The sequence below is a fragment of the Dendrobates tinctorius genome, unplaced genomic scaffold, assembly GCF_039654945.1.
Source record: "Dendrobates tinctorius isolate UK_male_01 unplaced genomic scaffold, ASM3965494v1 ptg000274l, whole genome shotgun sequence".
In the NCBI taxonomy this organism is placed as follows: Eukaryota; Metazoa; Chordata; class Amphibia; order Anura; family Dendrobatidae; genus Dendrobates; species Dendrobates tinctorius.
Genome location: NW_027361941.1, coordinates 352,884 through 373,115, shown reverse-complemented (window position 1 = coordinate 373,115; position 20,232 = coordinate 352,884).

Here is a 20,232-nt window from a genome sequence, read left to right as displayed (position 1 = left end):
CCTTAGTGACGCTCCTGTTTTCTCCACCTCTCCCCAGTCGCATGATGTTCCTGACTATTTGGCGGACTTTTATGATGTATTTAGTGAGAATGAGTCTGCGTCTTTGCCTCCTCATAGGAGTTATGACTGTGCAATTGAGCTGAGCCCTGGGTGTAAATTTCCCAAGGGTCGACTTTTCAATTTATCTGTACCCGAGCACGAGGCTATGCGATCTTATATTAAGGAGTCATTGGAGAGGGGTCATATTAGACCATCCTCTTCACTCTTGGGTGCTGTTTTTTTTTTCGTGGCCAAGAAAGATGGTTCATTAAGGCCTTGTATTGACTATCGTTCCCTCAACAAAATTACTGTTAAATATCAGTATCCGTTACCCCTGATTTCTGATCTATTCTCCAGAGTTAAAGGTGCTTGCTGGTTTACCAAGCTTGACCTCAGGGGGGCGTATAATCTTATTCGCATTAAGCATGGGGATGAATGGAAGACGGCGTTTAATACTCCGGAGGGACATTTTGAGTACCTGGTGATGCCTTTTGGGCTCACTAATGCCCCTTCTGTCTTCCAGTGCTTCATGAATTATATTTTCCGGGACTTTGTGGATACATTTTTGATCATCTATCTGGATGATATTTTGATCTTTTCCAGGGATTGGGACTCTCATGTGGAACATGTTCGGACTGTGTTACGGATTTTGAGGGAGAATTCCCTGTATGTTAAGGGGTCGAAATGCCTTTTTGGTGTACAGAGGATTTCATTTTGGGGATTTATTTTGTCTCCATCAACTATTGAAATGGACCTGGCCAAGGTACAGGCCATTTATGATTGGGTTCAGCCCACTTCTTTGAAGGCCCTCCAGAAGTTTTTGGGTTTTGCTAATTTTTATCGTAAATTTATAGCTAATTTTTCTGGTATTGCCAAACCATTGACTGATTTGACTAAGAAGGGTGCTGATGTGCTGAATTGGTCTCCAGAGGCTGTTTCTTCCTTTCAGGAGCTGAAGCGGAGGTTCACTTCTGCTCCGGTTTTGCGGCAACCTGATGTCTCACTCCCGTTTCTGGTAGAGGTGGACGCTTCTGAGATTGGTGCAGGAGCTGTTTTGTCCCAAAAAGATCCGGTAACATCTAAAATGAATCCCTGTGCTTTCTTTTCCCGAAAGTTCTCCCCATCTGAACGCAACTATGATGTGGGGAATCAGGAACTGTTAGCCATAAAATGGGCATTTGAGGAGTGGAGACATTGGTTGGAGGGAGCTAGACATCAAGTCGTGGTCCTGACTGACCACAAGAATTTGATTTACCTTGAGTCGGCCAAACGCTTGAATCCTAGACCGGCTAGGTGGGCCTTGTTTTTCACACGTTTTGATTTTGTGGTCTCTTTTCTTCCGGGCACTAAGAATGTCAAGGCAGACACCCTCTCTAGGAGTTTTTTTGCTGATTCTCCTATTGTGACCAAGCCTGCTACCAACTTAGGTGAGGGGGTAGTTCTTTCTGCCATCTCACCCGATTTGAGACGTGCTCTGAAAGAGTTTCAGGAGGACAAACCTGAGCGTTGTCCCATTGGAAAATTGTATGTTCCTGACCAGTGGAGGAAGAGAGTAATGTCTGAAGTTCATTGCTCCGCATTGGCTGGTCATCCAGGTATTTTTGGTACTAAAGATTTGATGAGTCGGTCTTTTTGGTGGCCCGCCTTATCTCGTGATGTCAGGAATTATGTGCAGTCCTGTGGGACTTGCTCCCGGTCTAAACCTTTTGCTCCCGGTCTAAACCTTTTTCTCACTCTAGTGGGTTGTTGATGCCTTTGCCGGTGCCCAGGAGGCCATGGACCCATATTTCAATGGATTTTATTTCTGATCTGCCTGTCTCTCAGAGAATGACTGTTATCTGGGTGATTTGTGGTAGATTCTCTAAGATGGTCCATCTTGTACCACTCCCTAAGTTGCCATCTTCCTCAGAGTTGGTGCCCTTGTTTTCGCAACAGGTGGTTCTCTGGCATGGGATTCCTGAGAACATTGTATCTGACACAGGAGTTCAGTTTGCCTCTAGATTTTGGAGGACTTTTTGTTCCAAGCTGGGAATTCAGTTGTCCTCCTCTGCGTTTCACCCTCAGACCAATGGGCAGACGGAGAGAACAAACCAGACTTTGGAGTCTTATTTGAGATGTTTTATCTCTGCCGATCAGGATGATTGGGTCTCATTTTTGCCCTTGGCCGAATTTGCTTTAAATAATAGAGCTAGTTCTGCCACTTTGATGTCACCTTTTTTTTGTAACTTTGGGTTTCATCCTCGATTCTCTTCAGGGCAGGTGGAGTCTTCCGCCTGCCTAGGTGTTGACACTGTGGTGGAGAGAATGCACCAGATTTGGGACCAAGTGGTGGATAAGTTGTCTCTCTCCCAGGAAAAGGCCCAGCGGTTTTCCAACCGGCATAGGACCATTGGTCCCCGGTTTAAGGTGGGTGATATGGTTTGGTTGTCATCAAAGAATATCTCTATGAAGGTGGCTTCTCCAAAGTTTAAACCTAGATTTATTGGACCTTACAAGATTTTGGAGATTCTTAATCCGGTCTCTTTTTCGATTGGCTCTTCCTGTTACATTTAAGATCCATAACGTGTTTCATAAGTCTCTGTTGAAGATGTTTGTTGAGCCAGTAGTTCCTGTGGTGGCACCTCCTGACCCTGTATTGGTTGAAGGTAATGTGGAATATGAGGTTGAGAAGATACTGGATTATCGTCTGGCTAGACGGAGACTCCAGAATTTGGTTAAGTGGAAGGGTTATGTCCAGGAGGATAATTCTTGGGTCTCTGCATCTGATATTCATGTCGAAAGATTGGTTCTTGCTTTTCATCGGGCCCATCCTAATCGGCCTGGTGGCGTGGATGAGGGTTCGGTGACCCCTCCTCAAGGGGGAGGTACTGTTGTGAGCTCATTTTCTCGTTCACCTTTGATGTCCGATGAACTCCCTCTGCTGGTGAAAGGAGGTGGTGAAACTGATTTGGATGGGAGAAACCTGTCACCTGAACAGGTGGATTGCGATTGGACATCCGGAATCTCTGAGTGGATATAAGGCAGCCGACGCCCTGTAGGGTTGCTGGTGATTTCTCCGCTCTGAGCTCTGGCCTCCAGTTCAGTTCCTGTCTTCTAAAGCTAAGTTTTGCTCTGTTATTGTTCCATAAGATTTTGTCTGATTTGCTTAGTTTTGTGTTCTGCCAGCCCCGACTGGGGCCCTGCTGAATTTCCATTTTTGTCCCTGATTGGTTAAATCTCTTTTGCTCTGTCTTCAGAATATATCGGAGTGCTGATATAGGGATTTTGAAGTCTAGTGACTTCAGGGCCGTTTTTCCTATCAGACATGTTGAGACATTTTTGGTAGGGTTTTGCAGATTGCAGCCAGCATCTTTTCTGTCCTTTCCTATCTAGTTAGTTGGGCCCCATAGTTTGCTCTGCCTTTCTATCTGTGTTTGTGTTTTCATCTGTTTTCACCGACAATACATGTTGGGGGCTGTCTATTGCTTTGGGGTCTGCTCTGGGGCAGTTTAGATTTCCCCTTTCTTTCTTTAGGCTTATTTAGTTCTCTGGCTGTGAAGAGGCGTCTAGGACCACCGTAGGAACGCTCCACGGCTACTGTTAGTTGTTGTGAATAGGATCAGGGGTCTGCAATCCGCTAGCTACCAACCTCTCTGGTTTTCTGGACTTAGCTTGCATTTTTGTTTTTTCCTCCTCCGGTGACTCATTCATAACAGGTTACCTTGACGTGGTGGAGCAGCTTGATGTACATTTTTTTGCGCAAAAAAAGTATCAACTAAATACCCTGTATTTGTTATCCAGCACTTGCTGATTACTGCCATTTTTTATTGCAGCGTATTTTTGCAAATCTGTCATTCTGTGTTTTCTTGTTGTATCTCAGTGGGTGGTGTGAGCATTGTCTGATCAACGTGTTCACAATTGTGCATGTCACATTTGTATTTTTAATCCGTATTTTCCTTGCTTTGCATGGTTTGGGAAACCCCACCCCTCTCTTGTGTGACGTGCACATAAGAGCTGTCTCAGACCACAAGCCCATATTAGGGAGCGGCCTGTCTGAATCCTGTTCATATTAGACACTGTTCACATGTTCAGGTTTTTAATACATTAGATAGGCACTGCTTCGATAGGGGTTACCTTGACGTGGTGGAGCAGCTTGATGTACATTTTTTTGCGCAAAAAAAGTATCAACTAATACCCTGTATTTGTTATCCAGCACTTGCTGATTACTGCCATTTTTTATTGCAGAGTATTTTTTCAAATCTGTCATTCTGTGTTTTCTTGTTGTATGTCAGTTAGTGGGTGGTGTGAGCATTGTCTGATCGACGTGTTCACAATTGTGCATGTCACATTTGTGTTTTTAATCCGTTTTTTTCCTTGCTTTGCATTGTTTGGGAGACTCCACCCCTCTCTTGTGTGATGTGCACATAAGAGTTGTCTCAGACCACAAGCCCATACTAGGGAGGGGCCTGTCTGAATCCTGTTCATATTCGACACTGTTCACATGTTCAGGTTTTTAATACATTAGATAGGGACTGCTTCGATAGGGGTTACCTTGACGTGGTGGAGCCGCTTGATGTACATTTAAGTATCAACTAAATACCCTGTATTTGTTATCAAGCACTTGCTGATTACTGCCATTTTTTATTGCAGAGTATTTTTGCAAATCTGTCATTCTGTGTTTTCTTGTTTTATCTCAGTTAGTGGGTGGTGTGAGTATTGTCTGATCGACGTGTTCACAATTGTGCATGTCACATTTGTGTTTTTAATCTGCTTTTTTCCTTGCTTTGCATGGTTTGGGAGACCCCACCCCTCTCTTGTGTGACATGCAAATAAGAGCTGTCTCAGGCCACAAGCCCATATTAGGGAGTGGCCTGTCTGAATCCTTTTCATATTAGACACTGTTCACATGTTCAGATTTTTAATGCATTAGATAGGGACTGCTTCGATAGGGGTTACCTTGACGTGGTGGAGCAGCTTGATGTACTTTTTTTGTGCAGAAAAAGTATAAATTATATACCCTGTATTTGTTATCCAGCACTTGCTGATTACTGCCATTTTTTATTGCAGAGTATTTTTGCAAATCTGTCATTCTGTGTTTTCTTGTTATACCTTGTAATGAGCCAACTGTAAGACAAAACCTGGAAAAAATCAACTCCGTGGAACAGAAAAGGGATCTGGTCTGATATGGAATTTAGGTTATTTATGAAAGAGGAAGAAATTGAGGATTTAAAGGACCAAGCAAGAATCTCTTGGAGGACAGACTGCAAACAACAGGCAGCATTCATCGGACATCCAGAGACCTGAGCATCCAAAGGTAGGACCATCCTGCAACCCCAAACAACCTATAGACGTCTTACAAATTAACCCTCTTAGAAATAAGGATTATAATTACTATATAACCACAAAAATGGAAAACCCAAATTTAGAAGGAGTAAATGAGCAAAGCACAGAGCTGGAGACACAGGACACCTGGGGGTCAGACATGGAGACACCACATGGGCAGAGGAGCAGTAAAGCCAGGAAAGGAATCACAATCAGAGAGAAACCAGAAACTCTTATTGCTGATTACACCAAAGAGGAAGATAAAAGAAAAAACAACCTGCTATTCTACACAGATCAACTCTCAGCCTGGCACACCACCCTGTGCAAACATTATAAATATATATTTAAGTGCAACACTAATAATGGCCGGCAGATTAAAATCAGAAGCCAAGCAGATGATGACACCAACTCACTTACCATAAGCCTATACAACAATGTCATGGTGCAAGGGACGAGGACAATCTGCAGCAGTTTGAAAACCATTTTACTCATATCAGAGAACAGGCACAAATCTTTAAAAAACAACCCCTAGAGGCCACTTCTAATGCTTACATCTCTACAGAGACCTCTAGGTTCAGCTCCTCAACCCCCAACTCTTCATACCTCTCCCCTGAGGCCATCAGAGACTGCCTATCCCAATTAGAAAGAGAACTGGTCCAAATTAGGGAAGAGCTTCAAAGAAACTCGCATAGAAATGCAAATGACCAAGTAACAAGTGAGATCAATAAACTGAAATGTGAGTACAAGTCAGCTCTACAGAAGATAAGAGAAGAAATGCATGAATTACAAAATGACAATGAGAGACTCAGAAAGGAGATCGCAGAACTAAAAACACAGACCCCTCACCATCTGACCCAGCAGGGGGCAAAGGAAGCAAGCCAGAGAGCAGACAACATGGCCTCCACTGACCAGAATGTGAAGATGCCAAATAACAGCACAACAATAACCAATACGACCAATCCTGAAACCAATAAAAGTGAACCAGAAACGAGAGAGATAGAAAAGAGAAGAGAACCAACCACCAGCAAAGCCAGCATCACAGACCCCCATCAGCGGCCACTTAACCCACCCCAGACATCACAAAGTCCTGACATTGTCCTAATAATGGACTCAAATGGGAAGTACCTAAATACACGATGGCTATTCCCAGGAAAACGGGTCAGAAAAGTTCACTGTGCAACTATTGAACAGGTGACAGAGGTCATCAGTAATCCGCGGTTTACCAACCCAAACCATATTATCATACAAACAACCTGCCAGACCAGCACCAGCAGATCGCAGGACAACTTATCCAATTAGCAAAGACAGCAAAACTAAAATTCCCAGACAGCAAAATCATTCTGTCATCTCTGCTCCCAACAAAGGATATATCCAGGCAAACCACCCAAAGTATCAATATGGAACTGACAGAAAGGGTCAAGACTGTCCCAAACGTGACCCTGGCACAACACCTTTCCATAAACCACCATCACCTGTATGATAATAAACACCTCAACAAACAAGGGGTCAGCCTCCTGGCCAAAGAGCTGAAAGACATTGTACTAAACAGAGGACCGAGGCCTGGACTCAACAGTGACCATAATCACACTGAAAGACCCCCAACAATAAAAAGGCAGAAAACCCCAGTCCTATTTCCAGAAGCTGGAAACAAAGCTCTTCACCCAAAATCAGACCATCAGAGGAGGAGACCACCACGGAGGGGTCCACCGACCTCACACAGATACATGCAGAGCAGAGATATGGATGAGATAAAGACCCTGCTCAGTGCACTATGCAGGAAACTAATGTGACTGGATGCAACCAAGCACATCTACAGAACAGTCAGAAATCCAGTTTGCTCTACACAGCCATACTCATTACAAGGTATATACACCCAAGATATATAGAAACATGACTTCACTTACAATCAGCAGCTGGAATATTCAGGGTCTCAACACCTCGACCTTTGGATGTAAAACAAATGACCCTGACTTTATACAAAGACTGAGAAATATAGACATTCAGATCCTCCTGGAAACATGGACCAGAGCCGAAAAAGAAATCTCTGGTGCTCATCGGATACAGGGAAATCTCTGTCCCTGCCCTGAAAAATAAAAACATCAAACAGGGCCAGAGCTCAGGAGGAATACTGATCTGGTATAAAGAGGAGCTCCACCAGTACATCAAACCGGTGAAGAGAGGAGGCAGCCACATATGGATCAGGATCAGCAGCTCCATCCACACCTCTCAGTCTGATGTCCACCTCTGCGCCACCTATATACCACCACCAGAGTCACCCTACTTCAATCCAGACTGCTTCGAGATCCAACAAAGAGAAGCCGCCCACTATCAGGGCCTGGGCAAAGTTCTCATCTTTGGAGACCTCAATGCAAGAACAGGGAGAGAAAACGACTTCCTGACCACGGATGGGAACATCTACATATTTGGAGCAGAGAATGACGGCCAAGACTCAGTAGTCACAGAGAGAAACATCTATGACAGTACAGTCAACAAAAGTGGTAAAAAGCTCCTGAACGTATGTAGAAGTTTAGGAATTCATATTCTTAATGGACGAACCAAAGGGGTCTCCTTAGGGAGGTGTAAACTAAACTACCATGTAGGGAGAAGTGTAGTAGATTATGCCATTACAGATATGAACCTGGTAAATATCAGCGCCTTCATAGTCTCCCCACAAACGCACCTGTCAGACCACAGCCAACTTCTTCTGTACCTGAAATCTACAGAGAAACCATCCACTCAAAAGCCACAGCAGAGCGGCCGCTTCACCCGGCCTCCATCCTAAAAAATGGCACAAAATGTCAGCAGTAAAGTATAAAGAGGCTCCCAGCAGACCTGAAATACAGCGGATGCTCCACCACTTCTACAACTACGAGTACCAGCCTAACCCAAAGGGAGTGAGTCAAGCTGCCAAAGACCTCAACAATATATTCTATGCAATGGCCAGACTGTCCGACCTTAAAAAAGTCAACTACAAGAGACCAAAATAAAAACAAATCAATGGATGGTTTACAGAGAATGTAAAGCCGTACGGAAGACCCTGAGAACAGCCTCAAACAAGAAACACAGAGACCCCAACCACCCGGGTCTGAGGGAAGCTTATGAAACCATACAAAGGTAGTACAAAACCATCCTCAGGAGGAAGAAGCAGAGATACATCTCTATCAAGCTCAACCAACTCCAAGATGCCCTCCAAGACAACTCCTTCTGGGAACTATGGAACCACATGGGCACAAACGACAAGAAAAAGCAACATCAATATCCAAAATGGCAACATCTGTCTCCAGTACTTCAGAGACCTCTATAATGACATTCCAAAGGAAGAACTAAGCCAAGAACAGGAAAGCATAATGGCAAAACTAAAAGCAATGGAGGAAAAAGTAAAAAATTTCCAAAACCCCGTGGATACACCTATTACATTACAGGAAGTAGCAGAGAGAATCTCTTCCATAAGATGTAGAAAAGCCAGTGGCCTGGATGGAATCCTACCAGAAATGCTGAAGTACAGCCCACCAGAAATACAGGCCGCAATGGTTAAACTCTTCAATATTGTGCTAAGTGCCGGCTACTTCCCTCGTACCTGGAACCAAGGCCTCATCACACCCATCCACAAGAATGGGGACAGGTATGACCCTGCCAACTACAGAGGAATATGTGTCAGCAGCAACCTGGGAAAACTGTTCAACAGCATCCTGAACAAGAGGATCCTCAGTTTCCTCACCGAGCACAACGTCCTCAGCAAGAGCCAAGCAGGGTTCATGCCAAACCACCGCACTACCGACCACATCTATACCCTGCACAGCCTCATTCAGAGACACTTCCACAATACAAATAACGGGATGATATACGCCTGTTTCGTAGACTTTAAAAAGACCTTTGATTCGGTGTGGCACCCAGGCTTATTTCTGAAACTGCTGGAGAGCGGAATAGGAGGAAAGACCTACGATGTTATCAAAAGCTCCTACACCGAGAACCTCTGCAGTGTGAGTGTGAACGGTTGAAGAACGGCCTATTTCCAGCAGAGCCGTGGAGTCAGACAAGGCTGTAGCCTAAGCCCAACGCTCTTCAACATTTACATCAACGAGCTGGCTACCGCTCTGGAATCTTCCACAGCACCAGATCTAACCCTCCTCGACGTGCAGGTGAAATTCCTGCCGTATGCAGATGACCTGCTGCTTCTGTCACCAACCGAGAAAGGTCTCCAAGAAAACCTGAAAATCTTAGAGAAATTCAGCTCCACTTGAGCACTACTGATCAACGCAAAGAAAACCAACATCATGGTGTTCCAGAAGAGAAAGAGAAAATCAGACCAGCACCCTTCATTTTTCCTCAACAACTGCGCCCTTACAGGAATGGACAAATATACCTACCTGGGCCTAGAGATTCACCGGTCAGGGAGCTTCAAACAAGCCATAGAGACCCTGAAAGACAAGGCCTGCAAAACCTTCTATGCCATCCGAAGGAAACTCTACCATATGAAGCCACCAGTGAGGCTCTGGTTAAAAATCTTCGACTCTATCATCGCCCCAATCCTCCTGTATGGCAGCAAAGTCTGTGGCCCTCACACCTACCCAGACTGGTCAAGGTGGGATTCCAGCCCAACAGAAATATTCCACCTGGAATTCTGCAATCACCTTCTCCAAGTCCATCGGAGCACCTCCAACAGTGCTTGCTGGGCCGAGCTGGGCAGATTCCCTCTACACCTAACGGTTCTAAAGAGGGCACTGTCATTCCGGGCTCACCTACAAAGGAGCAATCCAAGCTCCCATCACCATAAAGCCCTGACACGTCGGTGAAACAGAAAAACCAGGACCCTCGGAACAGCTCACCCAAACCCAACCTGACCAGAACACCAATCACAGCAACCTAACAAAAGCCAGAATCAGGAAGATGGTAGACAAAGGCCAGGAGAGGTACGCAAGTGACTGGAAGAACGACATTATCAGCTCACAGAAACTGACCATGCACCAGAGTCTACAGAGAGACTACAGACTGGCCCCATATCTGGAGAAACTCCCGGACCCCAGAGACCACAAGATCCTGAGCCGGTATAGACTCAGTGCCCACAGTCTGGCCATCGAATCCGGCCAACACAGGCAGAGCTATAAGCCCAGGGAGGAAAGACTGTGCCAACACTGTGACCAGGAGGCCCTGGAGGATGAGACCCACTTCCTGCTACACTGCTCCAAGTACTCAGCAGTGAGGGACACTCACTTCAGGAGACTCTCACATCCCTTCCCAGATTTCATCACCATAAAGGAGGAAGAGAAAACATATATCCTGCTGGGGGAGAAGAGAGAGCAGTGGAGATAGCAGGGCAATATGTGAGCGAATGTCATAGACTGCGAGAAAGAGAACTATGATATGCCATGGACTTCTATAGCCCCTACCCTGGATCTGCCCCATGCCCCCCATTCACCTTCCCTATGCCATGGACTTCTATAGCCCCATCCTAGATCTGCCCCCATCCACCTTTCCTACAACCCCTACCCAAGATCCCTACAGTCCCTATCCCTATTCCCTTTTGTACACTTGCTTTGGCAAAACTAATGTGTATTTAGTCCTGCCAATAAAGCTTCCTTGAATCTTGAATCGTGTACACAGGGGTCTGCGACCAAAGCTCGGGGTATACGGGTGTATACAGCGTACACAGAGGTGCCCGTGTCCGAAGTTGGGGGTATACAGCGTACACTGAGGGGTCTGCGACTGAAGCTGGGGGTACACGGGTGTATACAGCGTACACAGAGGCGTCTGCGACCGAAGCTGGGGGTATATGGGTGTATACAGAGCACACCTCGTACACACACTGCTCTGTTCTGTACACCTCGTACACACGTGGCTCCGCTCCGTACACCTCGCACACACGCGGCTCCACTCCATACACCTTGTTCACATGCGGCTTCGCTCCGTACACCTCGTACACACAGGGCTCCGCTCCGTACACCTCGTAGACACACGGCTCCGCTCCGTACACCTCGTACACACGCGGCTCCACTCCGTACACCTTGTACACACGCGGCTCCGCTCCGTACACCTCGTACACACAGGGCTCCGCTCCGTACACCTCGTACACACACGGCTCCGCTCCGTACACCTCGTACACATGCGGCTCCACTCCGTACACCTTGTACACACGTGGCTCCGCTCCGTACACCTCGTACACATACGGCTCCGCTCCGTACATCTTGTACACACACGGCTCCGCTCCGTACACCTCGTACACACACGGCTCCGCTCCGTACACCTCGTACACACAGGGCTCCGCTCCGTACACCTCGTACACACAGGGCTCCGCTCCGTACACCTCGTACACATACGGCTCCGCTCCGTACATCTTGTACACACACGGCTCCGCTCCGTACACCTCGTACACACGCGGCTCCGCTCCGTACACCTCGTACACACACGGCTCCGCTCCGTACACCTCGTACACACACGGCTCCGCTCCGTACACCTCGTACACATACGGCTCCGCTCCGTACACCTCGTACATATACGGCTCCGCTCCGTACACCTTGTACACACGTGGCTCGGCTGCGTACACCTCGTACACACACGGCTCCGCTCCTTACACCTCGTACACACACGGCTCCGCTCCGTACACCTCGTACACACACGGCTCTGCTACATCCACCCTGTAAACCCCTCCTGACCCCACACATAAAGTTCCCCTCATCCAGCACCATGACAACCAGCACAGCAGAGTCCTGCCCACACTGAGGCCCCTGATCATGTGACCCCTGACTCCTCCCCTCCTGTGACCTCATCACAGGTCCTGTGTGCACAGAGCAGCTGTAGAAATCTCCGGCCTCGGGGGTCTCACCAGACTTCGCTCTTTTCTTGCAGGGGCCGCAGTGGATTTCATCCTGGATCCATAGAGCTGAATAGAGGAGCGATGTTCCTTCACTCTGATGGGAATTGATGGTGACGATTGTCCAACGTCCACGTTACCGAGTAAATCCCCCCAGGACTGCAGCCGGTAAAGACCCCGATATCCACAGGTGTCCCCTCTAATTGGGGGAAAGGGATAGAAAAGCCTCTTATCCCGAGGGGAAACCCTGTACATGGAGACATCGGCCTCAGATCTCTCCTGTCCTGTTCTTCCAGAAAAGCCTCAAACTTCTGTGTGTGACTCAGAGCTGAGATCTAACGGGAGAGAAGATTCCAGTGCGGGGAAGACGGGAAACCTTCATATAGACGGCCGGTGGGGATGGAGGCAGTGACCGACTCTGGCCACATCTGTCTCTAGAGCCGCAGTAGAAGATGAAGATGTCGTCCTCATCATGAAGGAGTTATTTCTCATGTCGCGTGTAATGAATCTCTCCTGCAGTATTGCTAATGCCGATTCCAGTGTCGGTAATGAGACGAGAATTAGCGTTATGGAAGATGAGTCTATGAGGAACGTGTTCCGCTGCCGACTCCGAGGAGGAAACTGCTTGTTGTCTGTGGCCTAAATATATAGGTTTTATTAGTAGATGTCAGGGAAGAAAACTAAACCCTGTAAGATAATAAATCTCCTCATATGTTTCCCTTATTATCTCCAGTAAGTGTATTATTACACAGGATTCTTATGATGTTACATCGGATCATCTTCTCATTCAGGTCTCTACAATATCGGATCCTCTCAGTGAAGATCTTCTACAGAAGATAATTTTCCTGATTTACCCATCAAGGATGGATATGGACAGAGACAAGATGGCGGAGATGATATTACACCTCACCCTAGAGATCCTCTTCCATCTCACTGGAGAGGTGAGAGATTCTGATGTCACATCACATCATTCTTATCTATGGGAATAACAGATGGACAGAACTGGAGAGGTGAGGACTCTGGAAATGTCTGTAGTGAGATTTATTAATGTGTCTCTCCATAACCAGGATTACACAGTGGTGAAGAAGACCTCTAGTGATCGCTGTCAGGACCCTGTGTCTGAGGGATGGGGAAGACCCCTGAGCCCAATCACGGGGCCTCCATCTCACCCCCTGATCCATGAGGACATCAATGACCAGAAGATCCTAGAACTCATCTACAAGATGATTGAGCTGCTGACTGGAGAGGTGACACTGCTGGGAATGCTGGGACATTATACAGTAACACTATGAAGGGATCGGGGGGATGACGGTATCATTGTATGTGTCAGGTTCCTATAAGGTGTCAGGATGTCGCTGTCTATTTCTCCATGGAGGAGTGGGAGTATTTAGAAGGACACAGAGACCTGTACAAGGACGTCATAATGGAGGTTCCCCAGCCCCTCACATCTCCAGGTAATAGACAGGACTAAATACACACGGCCTATAATTATCTGTATGTAGAGAATGAATTCAGTCCCTGTATGTGTTTCCTCCAGATCTATCCAGTAAGAGGACAACACCAGAGAGATGTCCCCGTCCTCTTCTTCCACAGGACTGTAAACAAGAAGATCCCAGTGCTCCTCAGGATCATCAGGTAGATGGAGAGAAGGTGTCAGGAGAGCTCCCCTATGATGTGTAGACGGCTGTGAAGGTCTTGTGCTCAGTCTTGTTTTATCCACCAGTATTCTGTGTTTTATACTTGTGTAATGAGAACGGTGGAGATGGCAGGATTAGAGCTGATCATAGATGGGACTTCTCCATCTGTCGGTGACTTTTACAATATTTGTTTCAGGGTGAAGATCTGACCCATATTAATACTACAGAGACATATGTGAGAGATGATGAGTGGTGTAAAGAGGAGATTCCCACATATGACTACCCAGGTGAGTAGGAACCACTGAATGCAGAGAAGTCACAGATTCCTCTCAGTCACCGGCTGTGGCTGCTTTATCGGTGGTGTAGTCCGGCCGTATTACCATGATCACCATTTTGCCTCTAGATCACAACATTCTCCTCCACCCAAAACTGTTCAAATGACTTTGATACAGGAAAGATATATATCTTTGTACTGTGTAAGCCAGTAGAATATTCAGAATTGAGAGTCCTCAGTGGTTGATACCTTTTAATGGCTAACTGAAAAGGTGGTAACACATTGCAAGCTTTCGAGACTACTCAGGTCTCTTCATCAGGCTAGACTAATACAACATCTGAAAAATCACATATTTATACACAAAACAACACAGAAATAACGCAATAGATAAGACAAGTAACATTTAGCAGAATTGTCATTATGGGAGAGGTATAAACATAAATATTGGAACAGTTTATAGATTAGGAGTGTGAAGGTTTTATTGCCCTCTGATTGGGGTCTGGTTCTGTGTTGAGTGATGACCCCAGAAGTTCTGAAGAGCAAATTCCTTAATTGATGTAAAAAGACATAAATCCATGTGACACATTCATTCCTGCACTGAGTGTGTCAAACGTTGTCATAAATTTATACTCCCAGACCCTCCTGTCTCTCTGAGAGTTGAAGTTACCTTTTAATACAAGTAATTTAATGTCCATCGTGCTATGACCGAGGATATAAAAATGTTTTGCCACAGGTAGATCCCTTCTTTTTTCTCTTATTGTGTGGCGATGAGAAGTCTCCCTCACATGCAGACCCCAGTTGGACATTTAGTACAAATAATTAAGTACACCCCATTAGATGTAATGCAGGTGAGAGTACCTGGGATCTTGTAGTCCTGATGTGAGTTGGGGATCTTTATCTTGTCCGTGGTCATTATAAGTGGACAGGTTTTACATTTTTTCTGGTTGCAAGGAAAGGTTCCTGCAGCTGTTGGAGAGGACAGGGAGCTTCTGACAATGACGCTTCTTAGATTAGGGGGCTGCCTAAAACACAGCAGTGGGGGGTCTGGAAACATGGATTGTAATCGGGCATCTTTTTGCAGTAAAGGTTGTAATTTCCATGCCGCTCCCCTTAGCACCTCCAGATTTGGGTTGTAGGTGACCACTAGAGGCACCCGGTTATTTTCTTCTCTAGCTTTGTAATGTGGCAGGTGATTCCTTGACATTCTGGTGGCTCTTGTAATTTGGTTTTCAATTGTTCTTGGATGGTAGCCCTGACTCAAAAAGGTCTTTCTGAGGCGACCAAGGTGTTTGTCTCAATCCATGGGGTTGGAACATGCGTTATATGTTATATCTGTTATATGTTGTTAACGTATGATATTCCGATCACGCTCAGTAATGCAATACAATGAGTGCGTGGAAAACATTGGACTGCACTCTGATGACATAATGGAGAAGCGTTTGTTTTCCATCTTTGCCTCAGTGTTCTCTGATTTTCTCATCCTAGACAATCGGACCACACTGTGCTGACACTCGGGTCAGATCCTGATCCAAGTGTCAGCTGTACAGTATAATTGGCCGATTCTCTCAGATCAGAGGATACATATGGCCGTCTGCATTGGCCCTTAGAAATCCATGTAGCCGCACGCTCCGGTCCGAGTGCCGGGGGCAGTGCCGGGTGTTGTTTCTCGCATCACACACCCTAGTGTGACCCCGGCCTTAGAATGATTCATGTACTGAGCGTTTGCCGGGTGCTGTAGCCTAGTGTTTGTAACTAGGGTATGCTAATTATGCAAATTGTCTCTTCAGAGAGGAAGAGGACTAGAACTCTAGTGCCACCTATTGGAGGTAGCAATCCTAGAAGTCAAGGTTGACCCTTTAATGAGCCTTGTCAAATGACGTAGGATAAAAGCCAAGCCAGAATCTCAATTTGCAGACACTGTGTTTCGGGGTACTGCCCCTCATCAGTGCAAAGTGTGAGATCTGGTTTGGCTGTGAGAGAGGCGTCTGACCGATATCCAAGAAGTATCATTTCTCCTTGCGGAGAACTAGGGTATGTGCACACAGTTTTATTTCAGGGGCAGAGCTGCTTCAGGAAAGTGTCTCCGGTCTTTTACCTGAAGGCGCCATGTTTTTTGTGCCACCGGTGTCTTTTCTCAATAGTTTCTATTATAGTTGCAGGTGACAGAATGTGCTACTTGTATTAATGGCCTCAGTTTCCAAGCACTGAAGCATTATTTAAATAATTTAAAAAACAGTGTTGGGACCCCTCTATTCTTGATAACCAGCCTTGCTGAAGCTGACAGCTGAGGGTTGCAGCCCCCAGTTGTGAGTTTTCCAGACTGGTTATAGGAAATACAGGGGAATCCTCGCCAGTTTTTTCAGTCATTTACTTAGTTATAGCACAGGTGTCAGGTGAGGAATACTCCCATCATCCGCTCCTGCTGTCACTGTTCTTAGCAGCAGGTGTAGGATGATGGGAGTAATAGTCCCAAAAGCCGCCACCTGCTGTCATCATTCTGACTTTAATATAACTCTCATCATTCTCCCTGCCGGCAGAGTAGAGGAGAATGATGAGAGCACCTTCAGCACCCGCCACCGGGGAACAGCGATTAATGTAGCGCTTCTTCCCTGCCAGCCGTCCATGTAGTACTGATGCTGCACACAGGCGGCACACGGTTGTCACGTGTGCCACGAATATTACACACATGGACATCTCCGGTACCGGAAATATCAGGACGTGTGAAACCGGCCTTATACACAGTTCTCGTTAAATGCCTAATATTTCTTCTTGAAACTCATCTGACAGAAAATATTGGAGCTTAGGATAGTATAGATTGTGAAGTCTCCGAGACCCATACTCTAATTACCCCAGAGAGGTTTCACCACTAGTTACTCATTTATTACTGATGGAGACTGTGGAGTTTGATCATTTCAGTAGTTCCTAATCAGGCCCCATTATTAATATCTGACGTGTGTCACTTTATGTGGTGGTAAGTTTGGAATTCTGCACAAAGGATAATAGAAAACAAATGGATCTTACAAATTATTTTCCAGCTTCGCACTATACCCTACATACGGTTGTACACTACTGTCTGGGCACATGGCAGTGTTCAGAAGGGAAGGAGCGCCATTTAGCTATTTGAATGCAGATCTAGCTGGAATAGATTGCAGACACAATGTATTCGTGGTCAACTGGCAGCTCAAAAGATGTCCACCATGAACATGCTTGGCGCTATCTTCTCTGCTTTCCATATACCAAGGATTGCCTTGCTCATCGCCCTTTAACACAATTACATGGAATCTGGTCTTACACTGGGACCCCTAGGCTTGGACCATGGTGTTACCTGCTATTCTGTGGTGTTAGATGGCAAGAAGAATAGTCAGGTAGCTGGGTCAGAACCAGAAGGACAGAATACAGAATCAGAAGACACAAGAGTAGTCAGTAAATGGGCCACGGTCACAGCAGGAAGCAAATACACAAGCCGCAAGCTGAGCACAGAGGACTGAACCAGAGGAGAAGATTCCGGCCCTGTGCTTTGCGCTTTAGTAGGGTGTGGTACTTTCCAATTGGCTGAAGTAGGGAGCAGATTACTCCAGCTGGACAGCAGGAACAGATCCCAGATGAGATTGGACACACCATATGCAGAAGCCCTAATATAACTAAATGACAGAAAACCAGAACAGTCGAAATCACCATAAAGTGATTCCATGTTATTAATTAATTCACTGAGGGTTATAATCCTTAGGAGGAGTGAATATTTTGACTCCACAGCCACTTTCTGGAAATTAACACGCAGTGGATGTTGGAGAGTGAAAATTACACATTTGCCATTTTATTACCCAGCACATAGTGCCCAGATTGTGCTCCAGGAGACACCAAAAATTAAGTGGATTCTTCTCACTATAATATTGCTAAATACAGGGATCCTAAATGTTGTTTGCGCACACTGCAAGACTCCGAAGTGAGAGCGGATTTTGCTGGATTGGTTTATAGAAACCTTGTTGCTTTTCAGCAGCCTTTGAGCCACTAATAGTGTGGGAACCTCTGTTTTTCCACTGACAGATGATGGACCTGAGTGGGGACTTGTTTTTTGTGAGATGAGAATTGGTATTATTTTCGCCTACGTAACATTGATTGGTTTCTTTTTATTTGATATTTGGGAGGCAGAATGAACAAACAGTTGAACACCGCACACTACTGGTTCATCCAACAAGGTTTTCTATTAGACTGTGAACTGTCATTGTCTTGGTAAATAATTATAGGTTTTTACATAAACTGTTCATAAAAATGGCAAGCTAAGTAGAAATGTTCAAAAATATAAAACTCAATATTTCATTAAAAATAATTTTTTTTTATCTTAGCAGATGACTGTACCAGGAGATCAGAGGGACAGCTGACATCTTCAATTTTTAAATCTGATGATCTTGAGATCCTACAAGATACAACTGAAGTGACTGCTATTACTTCAGATATATCATCATCCATTCACAGCAAAGATCTGTCATCTGATCCTATGAAACAGGTCCCATCTTCTGATTCATTACTGACTACTAAGGAAAATCAAAGTCACAAAAGAAGCAATAAAAAACAAACTTCTCCTAAAGCAAAGAAGCCTTTTTCATGTTCAGAATGTGGGAAATGTTTTGCACATAAATCACAATTTGTTACCCACCAAAGAACTCACACAGGGGAGAAGCCTTTTTCTTGTTCAGAATGTGGGAAATATTTTGCACAGAAATCAAATTTTGTTACCCACCAGAGAACTCACACAGGGGAGAAGCCTTTTTCATGTTCAGAATGTGGGAAATCTTTTGCACAGAAATCACAATTGGTTACCCACAAGAGAACTCACACAGGGGAGAAGGCTTTTTCATGTTCAGAATGTGGGAAATGTTTTAACAATAAATCACATTGTGTTAAGCACCAGAGAACTCACACAGGGGAGAAAATATTTTCATGTTCAGAATGTGGGAAATGTTTTGTACATAAATCACATTTTGTTATCCACCAAAGAACTCACACAGGAGAGAAGCCTTTTTCATGTTCAGAATGTGGGAAATGCTTTAACAATAAATCAAATTTTGTTAAGCACCAGAGAACTCACACAGGAGAGAAGCCTTTTTCATGTTCAGAATGTGGGAAATGTTTTAGCAAGAAATCAAATTGTGTTAAGCACCAGAGAACTCACACAGGGGAGAAACCTTTTGCATGTTCAGAATGTGGGAAATGTTTTAACAATAAATCAAATTGTGTTAAGCACCAGAGAACTCACACAGGGGAGAAGCCATTTTCATGTTCAGAATGTGGGAAATGTTTTAGCAAGAAATCAAATTGTGTTAAGCACCAGAGAACTCACACAGGGGAGAAGCCATTTATATGTTCAGAATGTGGGAAACATTTTAACCAGAAAGCGCTTCTTGAACGCCATCAGAGCAGTCACACAGAGGAGAAGCCATTTTCATTTTCTTAATGTGTGAAATATTTTACTTGGAATTCAACTGTTAATAAACATCAGAGCAGTCACACAGGGGAGAAGCCTTTTTATGTTCATAATGTTGAAGTAGTTTTAACCAAAATTGAATCTTCTTAAATGAGTTGTCTCTTGTCATTCCTTATATTTGTTGACAAAAGGATAAATCTAAACTTTATTTTTTCCTAATTTAAAACTATACCCATAATTCACCCTCTGAAGGTTAGTCAGAAAGTGACTAATAGAAAAAACATGTACCCCACGTCTCAGTATATAGGGTGAGGTGACATTTACACACTCTCCAAGCCTCTCATTTCAACGGTTTTCATCGTCCTCACCAAAGACGACTCATCAGGAGACTATTTAATATTGACCTATCTTCAAGCGAGACTAAGGCTGGTTTCACATTTGCGTTTTTTTGCGCTGGAAAAAAACGCATACCTGCGCATGCGTTTTTTCCCCTATATTTAACATGGGTGCGCATACCTGCGCGCTGGTAAGCGCACGTATGCGATTTTCATGCGCTGCGTTTTTTTGGGGTGTGCGTTTGTATTTTCCAGACGCAGCATGTTGCATTTTTTGGCCCTGCAAAAAAGCGCATGCGCACATATGCGCACGTTTTGCGCTAAAAATTGCCATTATAGCCTATGGATGCGCATACGTGCGCACTGGCATGCTCATGTATGCGTTTTTTTGCACATGCGTTTTTTTTTGTTAACCA